The sequence below is a fragment of the Cervus elaphus genome, chromosome 22 (genome assembly GCF_910594005.1).
Source record: "Cervus elaphus chromosome 22, mCerEla1.1, whole genome shotgun sequence".
Taxonomy (NCBI): domain Eukaryota; kingdom Metazoa; phylum Chordata; class Mammalia; order Artiodactyla; family Cervidae; genus Cervus; species Cervus elaphus.
The window spans coordinates 43,213,344-43,226,465 of NC_057836.1; the positions used below are offsets into that span (position 1 = coordinate 43,213,344).

General features: G+C 52.3%; 1 protein-coding gene across 3 annotated transcripts in view; it reads left to right on the plus strand.

Annotated features, from left to right (window-relative positions):
- The first annotated feature begins 325 nt into the window (after nt 1-325).
- The window catches only part of IL2RB (interleukin 2 receptor subunit beta), a 29,927-nt gene continuing 17,130 nt past the window's right edge, over nt 326-13,122 (plus strand). Inside the window, exons 1-2 of one of the 3 annotated variants that reach the window (XM_043881831.1) lie at nt 326-603; nt 2,829-2,871. The gene's annotated coding sequence lies outside the window, so the exon portion shown is untranslated. Of the gene's footprint in view, nt 604-2,828; nt 2,927-12,563; nt 12,701-13,122 lie in introns of those variants that run through there. The other 2 variants (XM_043881827.1, XM_043881828.1) reach the window with 2 other exon arrangements.

The following is a 13,122-nucleotide window of genomic DNA, read 5'->3' on the forward strand; positions in this document are numbered from 1 at the left end:
ACAACTCATCTTGCTGAAGGGTATGTTCTTTCTTAAGCTCTGTACTAATGATTATATAACAACAATGTATCTTGCTCGAGAACATGTTTCTCTTTTTTAACAAGAACCTTCGGCTAATCCTGTTATCCTAAAGTGTATGTTATGGGAGTGGGTCTAGTAAGACTTTTAAAACCTTGAAACATTCTTTTAATCTATTGTTAGTAACCAATTGATAAAGTATATAAAGCCCCATCCCAACTAGTGAGTGGGGCACTCCCTGCCTCCTTCTGATGTCTATGTCAGAAGCTTTCTCTATCTCTTTTTCACTGTAATGAAACTTGCAAAGCTCTGAGTGACTGGAGCCAGGTCTTTGGTCCTGAAGCGAAATCCTCTCCTTCGGAGATCACGAATCCGAGACTGCTCACCATAAGCTATCACCTCCATCCATCAGTTCTTTCAACAACTACAATCTGAGCACCTTCCCTGAGTCACAGAGGACTTTAGTTGCCAGAGAACCCATGGGACTCCATGGACTTGACCTGTGATCTTGACGAGCCACAGTCCAGCCAGGAGGACAGATCCCAAGCAAATCCTTCCTCAGTGTCCAGCCAATTACAGATGAGAGTGAGTGCTCTGGGGAGACAGGTGGGTGTCAGGACTTAGCAGGCACATGTCAGCTTTAGATGGGGTGAGACTGGTCTGGGAAGACTGTAGTAGGAGCTCAGAGGGAGCATGATGAGGGTCCGGCAGGTTTGAGCTTAGAGCCCTCCAGGGGCTGGCGGGAAGGCAGGGGCAGGGACAGCAGGGCTGAGACTTGCAGGGTGAGCAGGTGAGGTTGTATCATAAGTGCAGCAGGAAGACTTTGTTGGGCGGGGGTTCAAGCAAGGACAGGATGTTATCTGATTTTCATTCTAAGAGGACAGCAGCTGAGCCTGAAGGCTTGGCAGTGGTACTTGGGGGACAGAATAATGGCCAGATGAGCAGAACAAGGGAGATGGAGGGCTGAGGAGGTGGGTCAGAGAGAGAGCTTCAGGACTGTGAGTCCTTGGGTAGTTAGGGTTGGAGATGGAGGTGTTTGGGAAAGAGATACAGGAGGAGCAGAGGGCTGGGGCCTGGGGCTGTCTCAGGAACCCATTTCTGATCTGTACCAAATAGAGGAAGGTGAGGAATCCGTTGAGTTAAGCTTCCTTCTCTGTATCTGGGGGTTAAGTGGGATGAAGGGTTCTGGGAGGCTGGAGGGCAGGGTTTAAACCTCCACCCTGCTGTGTGACCTAAGGCTGACATCTGCCCCTCTCTGGGCCCAGGCTCATCATCTCTACAGGGAAAGGATAGATCTGAGAGTCTCCAAGATCCCTTGTGGGTCATTCTCTTGGCTTTCTCTTTCCCTGGGTTCCCCTCATGCTGCCTGCCTGGAATTGACGGGCTCTGCTTGCTTCCCCATCTTGTCCTGTGGGCACCTGGAGCTCCCGAGGAGGAAGAGGCCACTGTCCACTTCGGCCGCCCTCCTTGCCTTCATCATCTCACCTCCCTCCAGTGTGGAGGCTGGGGCGCGGCACGCATCGCCCCCTGGTGGCAACTTCTGGGCCCATAACTCCGTGTTCTCTCTCTCTCTCTCTCTTTTTTTTTTTTAACATTTATTTACTATTTCACTTCTGTAGGGTCTTAGTTGCAGCATGCAGAATCTTTGCTGCCTCACGTGGGATCTTTCCTTGTGGCCCATGCCATAAGCGGGCTTCTGGCATGTGGCATGGAGTGTGACCATCTCCTGCATGGCCGGGCAGGTTCTTAACGGCTGAACCATCAGGAAAGTCCCTTAACTCTAATGTTCTAAAGCAATTACTGAGTGCCCTTTGTGTGCAAAGTACTGAGGCAAGCGTGGAGGAGGTGGATGAGGAAATGGAGAGAAGGAATCTTGTGCAGGTGCTCAGAACTCAACTCTAGGGTTGCTGAGCTGAGCTCAGATCTGGATTATGAGGGAGCCCTGGGTGTCCTCCTATCTAGTGGTAGACATGGTAGATGGAGGTCCTTTGGCTGCAGAGGGCGTTAAACGGCACTGCAGGTGGACCGCATGTCAGCGCCGCTCCAGCCCAGGACGAGCAGGCTGTGTTTATGACACGCGCATGCTCAGTGCCTTCAGGAAAGACCACCTGGGGGGCACCCCATCTAGAAGGGCTCCCTGCTGTGTGCGAGGACATGCCAGCCTCAGGGTTCTTCCAAGTAGGGTGGAGTCCAGATGCTAAAGGCCCCTTTCATGTGCTGGCCAATACTCTGGAAGGGTGTCCCACAGAGCCAGGACTTCAAGGCTCTAGCGTTGGGGGCCTGTCTGGTACAGCAGATGTCTTGGGCATTTAGGCATCTCTTACTCCCCAGGTAGCAGCAAGACCAGCTGGATCTGTGTAGCTCAGGTGTGCTTGAAGGACATCTACCTGTACACAGGTGTGCTGGCTAGAATGAACACATCTGTGGGCACATCAGAGATGGCCTGGGCTTCATGCTATAGGAAGGAGTGGTCTCCTCATCACAGGGGGGCATTCAATGGAGTCTGGGCACTCTGGGTGAGATGCTGTGGAGGGGAGCTGGGCATCAGTTGAGGGTTGGATGGGAGGGATGCTTTAAGCTGAGCTCCATTCACCTGCTTCAGCCACGCAGGCCGCTTTACACCTGTATCTATGCCCCACTCTGCCCTTCACTCAAGCCGGTGCTTGTCCTGTGTTAGACATTTCAGCCTTCAAGGTCTGGCTCTAAGCTTCTTCCTCCCTGTGTGGCTGCCTTGAAGAGGTGTCTGAACACCTCCAGATAAAGTTATATTCACACATGTGACCATTCCTGTTTTCTGTCTCTTCTATTAGGCCCTGGACTCCCTGAGGCAGACTTGAATCCTGAGCATCTTTTGTAAGTGTCGTAACTCCCAGGATGACACATACTTGACGAATGGTCCGTGCAATTGGTGGGTGTTCTTACCTTCTGTGCCTGAGAAAACCATGATTCAGACTCTCCCTAGACAGGTGGGGGTGGGGGGGCAGAAAAATAGTGGGAAGGCTGGAGTGGCTTCTGGAAGGTAGGGCAGCACAGATAAAACAGGCGCTGAATGGCCAGCAGTGACTGGAATCCCCATGGTCCTCTCATTCCGAAGGCAGTGGCCTCCCAGCAGTGAGGAGTGTGTCCTCTGGAGCCAGATTGCCTGGGTTCAAGTCCCAGCCCTGGCACTAACCCCTCTGTGTGGCCATGGGCAAGCTATTTAACCTGTGCCTTAGTTTCCTCATCTGTAAAAGAGGATCATAAGAATACCTACCTGAAAGTGTTAGCTCGGTCGTGTCTGACTTTTTGTGACCCCCATGGACTGTAGCCCACCAGGCTCCTCTGTCCATGGAATTCTCCAGGCAAGAATACTGGAATGGGTAGCCATTCCCTTCTCCAGGGGATTTTTCCAACCCAGGGATTGAACCCAGGTCTCCTGCATTGCAGGCGCTTTCTTTACTGTCTGAGGTACCAAGTGCTGTTATCAGGATTAAATGAATTAGTATGATGCGTCTCAAACTTCCATGTATGCAGAAATCACCCGGAAACCTGGTTAAGATGCAGGTTCAGATTCAGTCTGGGGTGGGGCCTGAGATACCGCGTTTCTTACAAGTACCTGGGGATGCTGGTGCTGTTGGACCTCAAACCTCACTTGGCATATTCAGGACTTAACACCTGTAAACTAAGAACAGGACCTGGAGCATGGTAGGGACTGGGGCAGTGTCGTCAGCTCTGGTACCTGGTACCTCTCAAAGAAGGCTTTGAGAACTTTCTGGCCTCTTTCAGTGCACCTTCTCGGTGCTCTGCTGTCTGGAGCCTTGGTGATGCTGGCACCTCTGCTGCTGTCTGAGGTCGGCCGTTCTGAACCTTCTTGGTGGTCTGTGCTCGGCGCGCTGAGGAGGGACAGGTGTTGGTGGGCAGGTGTCAGGACAGAGCTGAGCAGAGAGACACAGGAAGAGGGCCTGGCGGCAGAAGCAGCTCACCAGGCCCGCTCACTCGAGTGTCCGGGCTCACCCTGGTGTGCGCTTCACAGTCTTAACCGCACACCTCGCAGCTTCCCCTGCCCCCTCCGCTCCTGCCGCCCCCTGCTTCCTGCGGGAAGGGCACAGGTGACTTCAGCCAGGGGCCAGCAGCGCTCTGGCTGGAACCGCAGGCCTGAAGCCCCCGGCCACATCCTCTCAATGGAAGTGCCCCTCGGTTCCTTCCTTGCTTGGCCCAGGCCCCCCCACCGCGCCCGGGTTCTGGTGCACTGGCCAGGCCTGGCAGTCCCTGAGTCCTGGCTTGGACAGTGGTGGTGAGGCTGGGGTTCCTGGATGCTTCTGAAGAGGTGGAGGTTGGGGGGTGGGAGAGTGAAGAGGTTGTAGACAGAGAACTCTGTGTTGGGGGCCCGGATGGCTGAGCATCTGACTCAGCTCTGCCTTCGAGACCTGCCCCTCCCTAGGCGCCCTCATCCCACGGTCTTTGTTTTCTACCTAACAGGGTGTTTCCAGAGGGTGCCATGTGATGACCCGTGAAAAGTGGGTATACAAATCACCTTCCTCAGTCAGGAGCAGGCGAGGGCCTCCTGGCCGGTACAGCCGGTTGCTGACTGAGTTCCAGTTTAGGTTATTTCCCAGCTCCAGGCCCCGAGGAACGAGCTAGTCACAGCGTTCCTCCGGCCTTGCCCTGAGAGAGGGTGATGCAGCCTGGGGCCCTTCATCCTTTGCTGCTTTCAGGTTAGCTCATGAGCTCGCGGGGGCCCGCAAGATCAAGGTCACTGGTTAAAGCCCCATGTGGGGGAGGAGGTAAGCGTCCCTCCTTCCCATTCAGGCAGCTGCCCTGACCTTGCCTGGTTCTCTCTTAAATAGGGAGGCTTCAGCGTGGGTGTGCAATGCACCCTCATGCCAGGAGCCCCCTCTGAGGGCTGAGAAGAGCCTCTCTCACCACCCTGTGGCTTCCCCCTCACCCCCCTGCACCCCATCCCAGCAGGGAAGCAAGGTGCCTGGTTCAGATTCCTCCAATCAGAGGATGCCTTTCCTGGAAGAATTCTTCTGACCTGATCCTGTCCTTGTAGGGCTGGGAGGCTGGGCCCAAAGAGGAGTGGTCTGACCCTTTTGGTTCTTGCTTATTCAGCATCATCTGGCCCCCTGTTTCTGGTAACATCACTCATTTCTCTTTAGAGATTAACTTTCTGCATTAGATAGCTTGGTCAATCTGTCAATCAAAGTACCCCAACCAACCTCTCCAGCCAAGGGGTGGCCATTTGACCTCATCATAGCCAATGGTACTCTTTGAAGAGGAGTGGAATGAAGCCAGGAAACAGCTGGAGTTTGGTGCCTCGAAGGCATCTTTGCAGCCAGGTCCCTGCAGCTGGTCTGGAATCTGTTCCCCTGAGGTCTTGGTCTTCGGAACCACTCCAGATCCTTTCATTTCTGCGTCTCCTGAGTTAGCCACAGCCTGTTCCTATGGTCCGCAGCCCCAGAGTGGTGATTACCACAGGGGAGGACATGTGACTCAGGGGTTGGGGGCGCTGCTGGGATTCAAACCCAGGTCCCTAGATTCCCAGCCTGTGTCCCCTAGAAGGTGCCCTGGCCTGGGAGGAGGGACAGGACTGAAATGAAGTAGAATCACAGAGAAGATACATGTGTTCTCAGCTCCAGCCCAGTGTTGGGTGGGGGTGTTAGTGGTTTGACTGCTGGGCAGAGTGTGAGGAGGCGCGTGAAGGTGGGAAGCGGTCAGCCAGTGCTTGAGGCTCCCTGCCACCCTCACACACATCCTGGCCCCTGCCCAGAACCCCTGGCATGTGGTAGAAACTCCCTCTGGGTAGGGATGAGGGGGTGCAGGCCTTCCCCAGGGAAGGAGGAATTGGTAAGCAGAGCATGCGCTGATCTGGTTCAGACAAGTCAGGGTGGGTCTGTGACTCTGTGCAGTGGGAGGACTCACAACGGGCTGAGTCTAACTCACCCTGAAAGCGAAACCAGCCACCCACCAAACATGGGGGCCTCCGGCAGGCTGTCTCTTTATTAACCAGCACCCAACATGGAAACCAGTCAGCGAGAGAGATTCATTGTCAGCCAGCCCACTGAGTGTGCATGGGCCTCCCAGGCACTCAATCATGGAATCGGCTAGGAGGACATCCAGCTGTGACTGCCTCTTTAGAGTCACCTACAACTGGAGGACACAAGGCGGCTTTCTGTCTTACCGCCCTCTGTTTTGCCCTCAAGAGCTAGTGCTCACGCCTGGCCATCAGATCTGCATGACAACACAGATTTTATTCCAAGGGCCCCAGCAGAGAGAAAACCCCACACAGACACACTCCTCGTGTGCCCTCTCACTTGGTTTCTACTTTGCTATCACCCTAGCTGGTCAGCTCTACATGAAGAGTGGGATGGTGGGGGGGTGTGTGCGTGTGTGTTAGTCCTTCAGTGGTGTCCAGTTCTTTGCAACCCCATGGACTGTAGCCCACCAGGTTCCTCTGTCCATGAAATTTCCCAGGTAAAAATACTGGAGTAGGTTACCATTCTCTTCTCCGGGGGATCTTCCCAACCCAGGGATCAAACCTGGGTCTCCTGCATTGCAGGCAGATTCTTTACTGTCTGAGCCACCAAGTCCCAGGATGGGGTGGGGGGCTAGTAATTAAAGATGATTTCGAGTCTTAATCTGCATGCTAAGTGACTGCCCACCCTGTCTGGCTTCAAAGCACCTGTGTCAGTCAGGAATCTCAAATGCAAACCAAAGAGCCCCACCTGGCCACTTTCGTTAGAAAAGCATTTGGTTCAAGATCTTCTGCAGCTCAAGAATCTATAAACCAGGCTTGGAGGGGTACAGTTTCTGAAATGCTCTGATGTCACCCTCACCAGCCTCCTGGAGTTCTCTGCCTCCTAACCCGCATCCCTGTCTCCCATCCCGAGGGAGGTCTGCAGCAGACACTCCTGAATGGGTGAGCCTGATCATGTGCTCACTAACCCCACTGCAAGGGAGACTGCGAAAGTAAAGCTTGAGCTTGTTACTTGGGACCCAGGGCTCCTAAAGAGGTAAACACCACAAACACAGGAAAGGTTTGCAAACCTGCAGTGTGACCACGATGAAAAATAAATATCCGGCCAGCACCTAAGAAGAAACATCCCCAACAGAGGGTCCTTGTCAGCCCTCAGCCCCACCCCTGCCTCCTAAAGTTGGCTTCCTCACACCTCGTGGCCGGCAGTGTGTTCTCTCTGGGGCAGGCTTGGTGGTGGGTGTCTTGCTGTGGGTTCAAGTTAGAATAAATGACCGTTATTTTAAGTAAGAGAAGTTCACATTAAAAAAAAAAATTCTCAGTTTTCTGCTTTTTGTGAAAATTGAGCATTTCCTGGCAGTATTGAGCCATCATTCCCATCTGCCATCTCCCACAGCAATGGAGACCCTAGTTTGCCATGGTCCCCTCCTGCCAGCCTCAAGTGTGGGTAAACCTGGCCCCTGTGGCATCTGCGTTGGGGTCCCCCACCCAAACCCACAGCGAGGGAGAGACGAGGCCACCTCCCTCACCCAAAGAAAAGCCTTTGTTGTTGGGAGGCCAAGGGAGTCAGATGTATTTTAGTGAATTGCCGATTGTCCGAAAACTACTTGGTCCCTGATATCTCTACAGTCCAGCTGAGGTGGCCCTCGAGTGAACCTGAGGGAGTAACCTGAGAAACGATGTCAAGAGAAGCCTGTTTTAAACTTGGTGGAGCCGCTGTAGGAGCACACAGCTGGGAAAGCTTTGAGCTGCAGCTGTGGAGGGAATAATGACAGGGCTTCCCCGCATCAGCATGCTTCCCCCCATCAGCATGCTTCCCAGAGTGCCACCCAGAGGGGCCCTTCTCCACGAATCCTCGATGCTCGCCCAACACCTTTCGAGGCTTTGCACTTGCCCAGAGCTCCCGCTCATCCGGCTCAGTTCAGCCCCTTTGTTCTGCAGGAGACTCAAGGTCTTTTCTATACCCTCATCGTGGTTGTTTTGGAATCTGCCAAAATATGGCTGCCTCTCTTCTCTCAGTCCCACCTTATTTAGATCCTTGAGGTGGCAATGAGATTCACATGCCAAGACGCCAAGAATCAAGGGCCAGGGGAAGGTTTCACAGTCTCTCTGTATGATCCTGGGCCAGGTGGTAGCCAGATCTGCCTCACCTTGCCCCTGCCTACAGCCTGAAGCAGGCATCTTCACTGCTCAGAGGAGTTCAGGGTTCCCGTTCTCTGACTGGAAGCAGCCATCTAGGGTTCCCAGCCCTCTGGCCAGGCTTGACTGGGGCCATCATTCCAGAGCTGGGTGAGCTTCTTACCCTGTTTACTGCTTTCCTCCAAGCAGACACTGTAGACCGTACTGACAGCTGGGGACAATCTAAGCAAAGGGACATTTAAATGTTTTGCCATTCCTTAAGAAAAACACCCAGAAAAGAAAAGCAAGCAAGCATAACCTCTAGATAGAGAGGAACTTCTCACAGACACTTTGCAAACATCACACGTCCTCTTTCCTCGCTGCAACACCTAGATTGTCTTCTGAGAAAGATCACAGATCTTGGTGAAACCTACTTAAGAATAAGAACTAGTGAAAAGATCTTTTTTCTACCTGTTTCTCACGGGAAAGGGGGGGAAACCATTCACAGGAGCTGTCAAAGGGTCCTCAGAGTTTCCCCGACTGTCCCCGTAGCAGGACTCTGGCCTGGCAGTCAGGAGACGGGGGTGAGGAGTTGGTGGACTGTGGACAAAACGCTTCCCTTCCTAAGCACCATCAGCACAGTGAGGTGACCCCCACGCTGGGACACCCCAGCCTTCCTCTGCAGAAAGGTTGGAATTAAGCAGGAGCAGTGGGAGGTCTGGTGTCTGGTGACCCTTGAGGAGAACCCCAGCCCCCACCAAGGGTCCCATGTTTTTACAGTTTAATTCTGATTCCTATTTTATTTATTTTCTTAAATAGATATTTTGTTCCCATGAAACAAAGCTCAAAAGGTACCAAAGGTTATTCAGGAAATATCCCCCACCCTCCACGGCTTCCTGGGTCTCCCAGCTCCCTCCCTGAGGTCAATCCAGTCCCTAAGAATTTGTTCCAGAACAACTCGGTGCCTGTACCTGCCAGGTCACAGGCACACGCACACAATACACACTCACTTGCACACACCCCACTCCCCCTCACACACGCACGCCCTCTCACACACAGACAGGCTCATCCTACACCCATCAGGCACTCACACCTACCCACCCCCACACACACACACACCCTGGCACATGTCCTCTCACAGTCACATGCTCATGCTGTTACACCCTTCCACTGCACACTTTGAACTGAACTTGGCTTGTTTGCACCCACTGGCACATCCTGGGGATTGCTCCACATCAGGATTAGACAACTGTACCTTCTTTTTTTTTTTTTAAAAAAAAAAGAATTTTATTTATTTGTTTTTGGCTATGCTGGGTCCTTGTTGCTGCATGGGCTTTTCTCTAGTTGTGCTGCATAGGTTTCTCACTGCAGTGATTTCTCTTGTTAAGGAGCACAGGCTTCAGCAGTTGTGGCTCCTGGGCTCTGGAGCACAGGCTTGATAGTGGTGTCACATGGGCTTAGCTGCTCTGCAGCAGGTGGGATCTGCCCAGACCAGGGACTGACTCGGTGTCCACTGGCAGGTGGACTCTTTACCACCGAGCAGCCAGGGAAACCCTGGCAAACCTTTTGAAGCTTCAAATATTGATATTCTCTGTGTTTCTAATTTGCCATTTCTGGGTCCTTTAGGGCATTAGAGATTTGAAAACCTCAGTTCTTTTCCTTTTCCTTTCTTTCCTTCCTTCCCTGCAGCTTGACACCTCTGTGTGTCAGGTCATTTTCGAGGCTCTGGGACAATCGGGGTGAATCAAACATGATCCCTGTTCTCAGGCAACGCCTAGTATAGACACCTGAACAGACAGTCATGACCCGAAATAAGCAAGTGATGTGTGTCTCAGATCCGATCAGGCTGGGGTGGGGGTTCCAGGAAGAATTGGCTTGAAATCAGCCGGTTGAGTTAGTCTGGAAGAGTGGGCTGGCAATGGGGTGACCAGCTCTGTCCTAGTTTTGCATTGAAAGTCCTGTGTTCTGGAAACTGCCTCAGGCAAAGTAGGACAGCTGCTTCCCCTGGTGCCCTGCTGGTGAGGAACAGGAACAGGGAATGACTTTCTATGTGAATGTCATCATTTGCATGAGACAGGAGTCGCTCAGGAGCTAGTGCTGGAATGGCTGATGAACCAGGCCACTCATGGTGGAATGCAAACAAATGGTCATGTGACTCAGTTATAGCCAGTGGGATGTTAACTTAGGGCAACTTTGGGGAAAGGTCCTTACCTGGCAGAGGATGCCCTTCTTTGCTGCTTCCTCCACTGTCCAACTGCAGGAATGCATATGTGATGGATGGAGCTTGAACTGCTTTCTTGGTCCACGAGGCAGAAGAAAGGTATTGGGGATGCCCCAGTAGCAAAATGGAGTGGACTGAGGATTCTGATGTCATTATAGGGCCCCTCCACCAGCCTTCAACAGCCTTCCTCTGACGACTTTTTAAAAAATTGTTTGTTATTTTATTTGTCTGTGTCTGGTCTTAGTTGTGGCATCTGGGCTCAGTAGTTGTAGCACATGGGCTTAGTTGTTCCGTGGCATGTGGAATCGTTAGTTCCCTGACCATGTCCCCCACATTGATCAGGAGACCCTTAACTGCTGGACCATCTAAGAAGTCCCTGGATGGCTTTTATGTGAAAGAGAAACAAACTTGCTCTCTTATTTTAGGGTCCTGTTACGCTCTTCAGCTCTCTTTTGACAGACACAGCTGGACTCAGTGCAAACTAGGACATTGTTGCAGAGTGGAAGGGGTGGTGGCCGCAAGGGGGTCTGGGCTGGCACAAGTCAGGGTGATGATGGGGTCCCAGGGTGGACCTGGGCTGCAATGTGGAGTCAGCAGAGGGTCCCTGGGGAGAAGATGGTGCAGAAATCTGAAGGCTGCTACGGGGCCCTGAAGTTATCTGGGAGCTGGAGCACAGAGGAAGGGGGAGGGGCATTTGGTAGCGGCCACGGCTGAGGTGGGCACAGGGTCTGGCATCCCCAGAAGACGCAGCCCTGTGATGGGTGGAAGCGTCATGGTCAGGAAGGACACAGGAGAAGGGCCCAAACACACATGCCCCACGGCTCCTGTGAAAGTGGGGTCCCTGGGCAGGAGCCGGCTCTGTCCATGAGAGCCAAGGGTGCAGGGAGGTTGGTTCACAGTGGGACCCTGAGGACACAGTGTGGAAGGCGCAGGACAGGGTTTAAGGGGCTTTGTATATTGGGTACTGGGACAGAAGGGGGATGGCTGGAAGAGGCTGGGTACAACCCCCAAACTCCTGAGATCAAGGTCTGGGCAGGCCTGAGAGGGCTCTATCAGGCCCCTGCCATTGGAAAAGTTCCTGGATTCCTCTTCAGGTCATCTCAGAGAGAATCTGATGTCCTCTGTCGGACAGACTCTGGTTCTAATCCCGGTCCTGCCGCATTCTGGTTGGGTGACCAGTGAGCCTTAATTTCCTTGCCTGTAAAATGGGAAGGAAGGCATTAGCTCTGCAGGGAACATGAAACCAGCTAGGTGCGTACCAGTGTGTACACAGGGGGTGGGGGTGGAGGTGGGGTGTTTGGTATGCTTGCTGATGGCAGCCATGCCTGAGCATGGACGAAGCTGGGTCCACAGTTTCTGCCTTCACCTGCAGATGGATTTTATTATTCTCTTTTTTAACCTGAAGTGTGGCTCAGACAGTGAAGAATTTGCCTGCAATGCAGGAGATCAGAGTTTGATCCCTGTGTTGGGAAGATCCACTGGAGAAGGGAGTGGCAACCTACTCCGTATTCTTGTCTGGAGAATTCCATGGACAGAGGAGCCTGGCGGGCTACAGTCCATGGAGTTGGAATGAGTCGGACATGCCTGAGAGACAAACACTTTCACTTTTCACTTTCATAGTTAATTTGCAATGTTGTTAATTTCTGCTGTATAGCAAAGTGACTCAGTTATATACCCATATGCATTCTTTTTTATATTCTTTTCCATTATGGTCTATTCCAGGGGATTGGATACAGTTCCCTGTGCAATATAGTAGGACCTCGTTGTTTATCCATTTTACATGTAAGAGTTTGCAAGTTCTACTAACCCCAGACTCCCAATCCATGCCTCCTGTTCCCACCTCCCCCTTGGCAACCTTGCGTCTATTCTCTATGTCTAGGAGTCTGTTTCTGCTTCATAGATAGGTTCATTTGTGTCATATTTTAGAGTCCATATAAGTGATATCATATGCTATTTGTCTTAGATTTTTCTTTATATGCATTTTTTTTCTTTATATGCATTTTTAAAAGCTTTAAACTGAGTTCATGAGTTTGGGGACAGGAAATACATGCATGTGGTATAAAAGGGTCTACAGCAAAAAGCGGCCTTTTTCTCCCTTCCTGAGCTGGCTTTCCCCCTGGGAGAATCAGCATCCCTCGCTGAGAAGCTTCCAGAACTATTCTAGCCTTAACAAATCTCGGCTGTTATCTTCATCTTTATGGTGCTCGAGTTTGTCACTCTCTCCTGCAGCCAGAAGACTTGCTCTAGGGGAGAGGGGAGATGGGCTTATTGAGGGCCCACTCCATGGGGTCACCAGGTGAGAGACTCACGCCCTCCTGCCGTTCGGTCCTCCTGACATCCCCGCAGGAACAGCCACCCCTCATTCTACGGCCGGGGACAGGGAAACACAGGTGAGCAGGTCACTCAGCTTCCAGGAGCCTCGAATCCGGTCTTGTTCTTCTCAGCCACACTGGCTCCTGCCTCCTGCTCAGAAGGGAGTCGGCCTGATTGTCTAAAGGGTCTTCCACTCTGTTTTCTCACTTCTCTGCTGACAGAAACTTCTGCAGAGCCGCTCTTTTTACTCCCCGTCCTGCTCACCCCATTCCCTGTGGTGAAAGAGATGGCAGCTCACAGGAAAACCTTCCCCGAGGCAGAGAGTTTAGAATCAAGAGGCAGCAGAGTTGCTTCTTCTGACACTGGATGGAATGTCACGGGGTCCCTAGGCCTGTGACACTGGATATAGGTGGATATGCACCTTCCCAAAGAGGGGGTTTGTAACTGCTCGGTATTAAAAAAAAAGAAAAAGCCTGGAACTGATTCTCTCTGCCAAAGA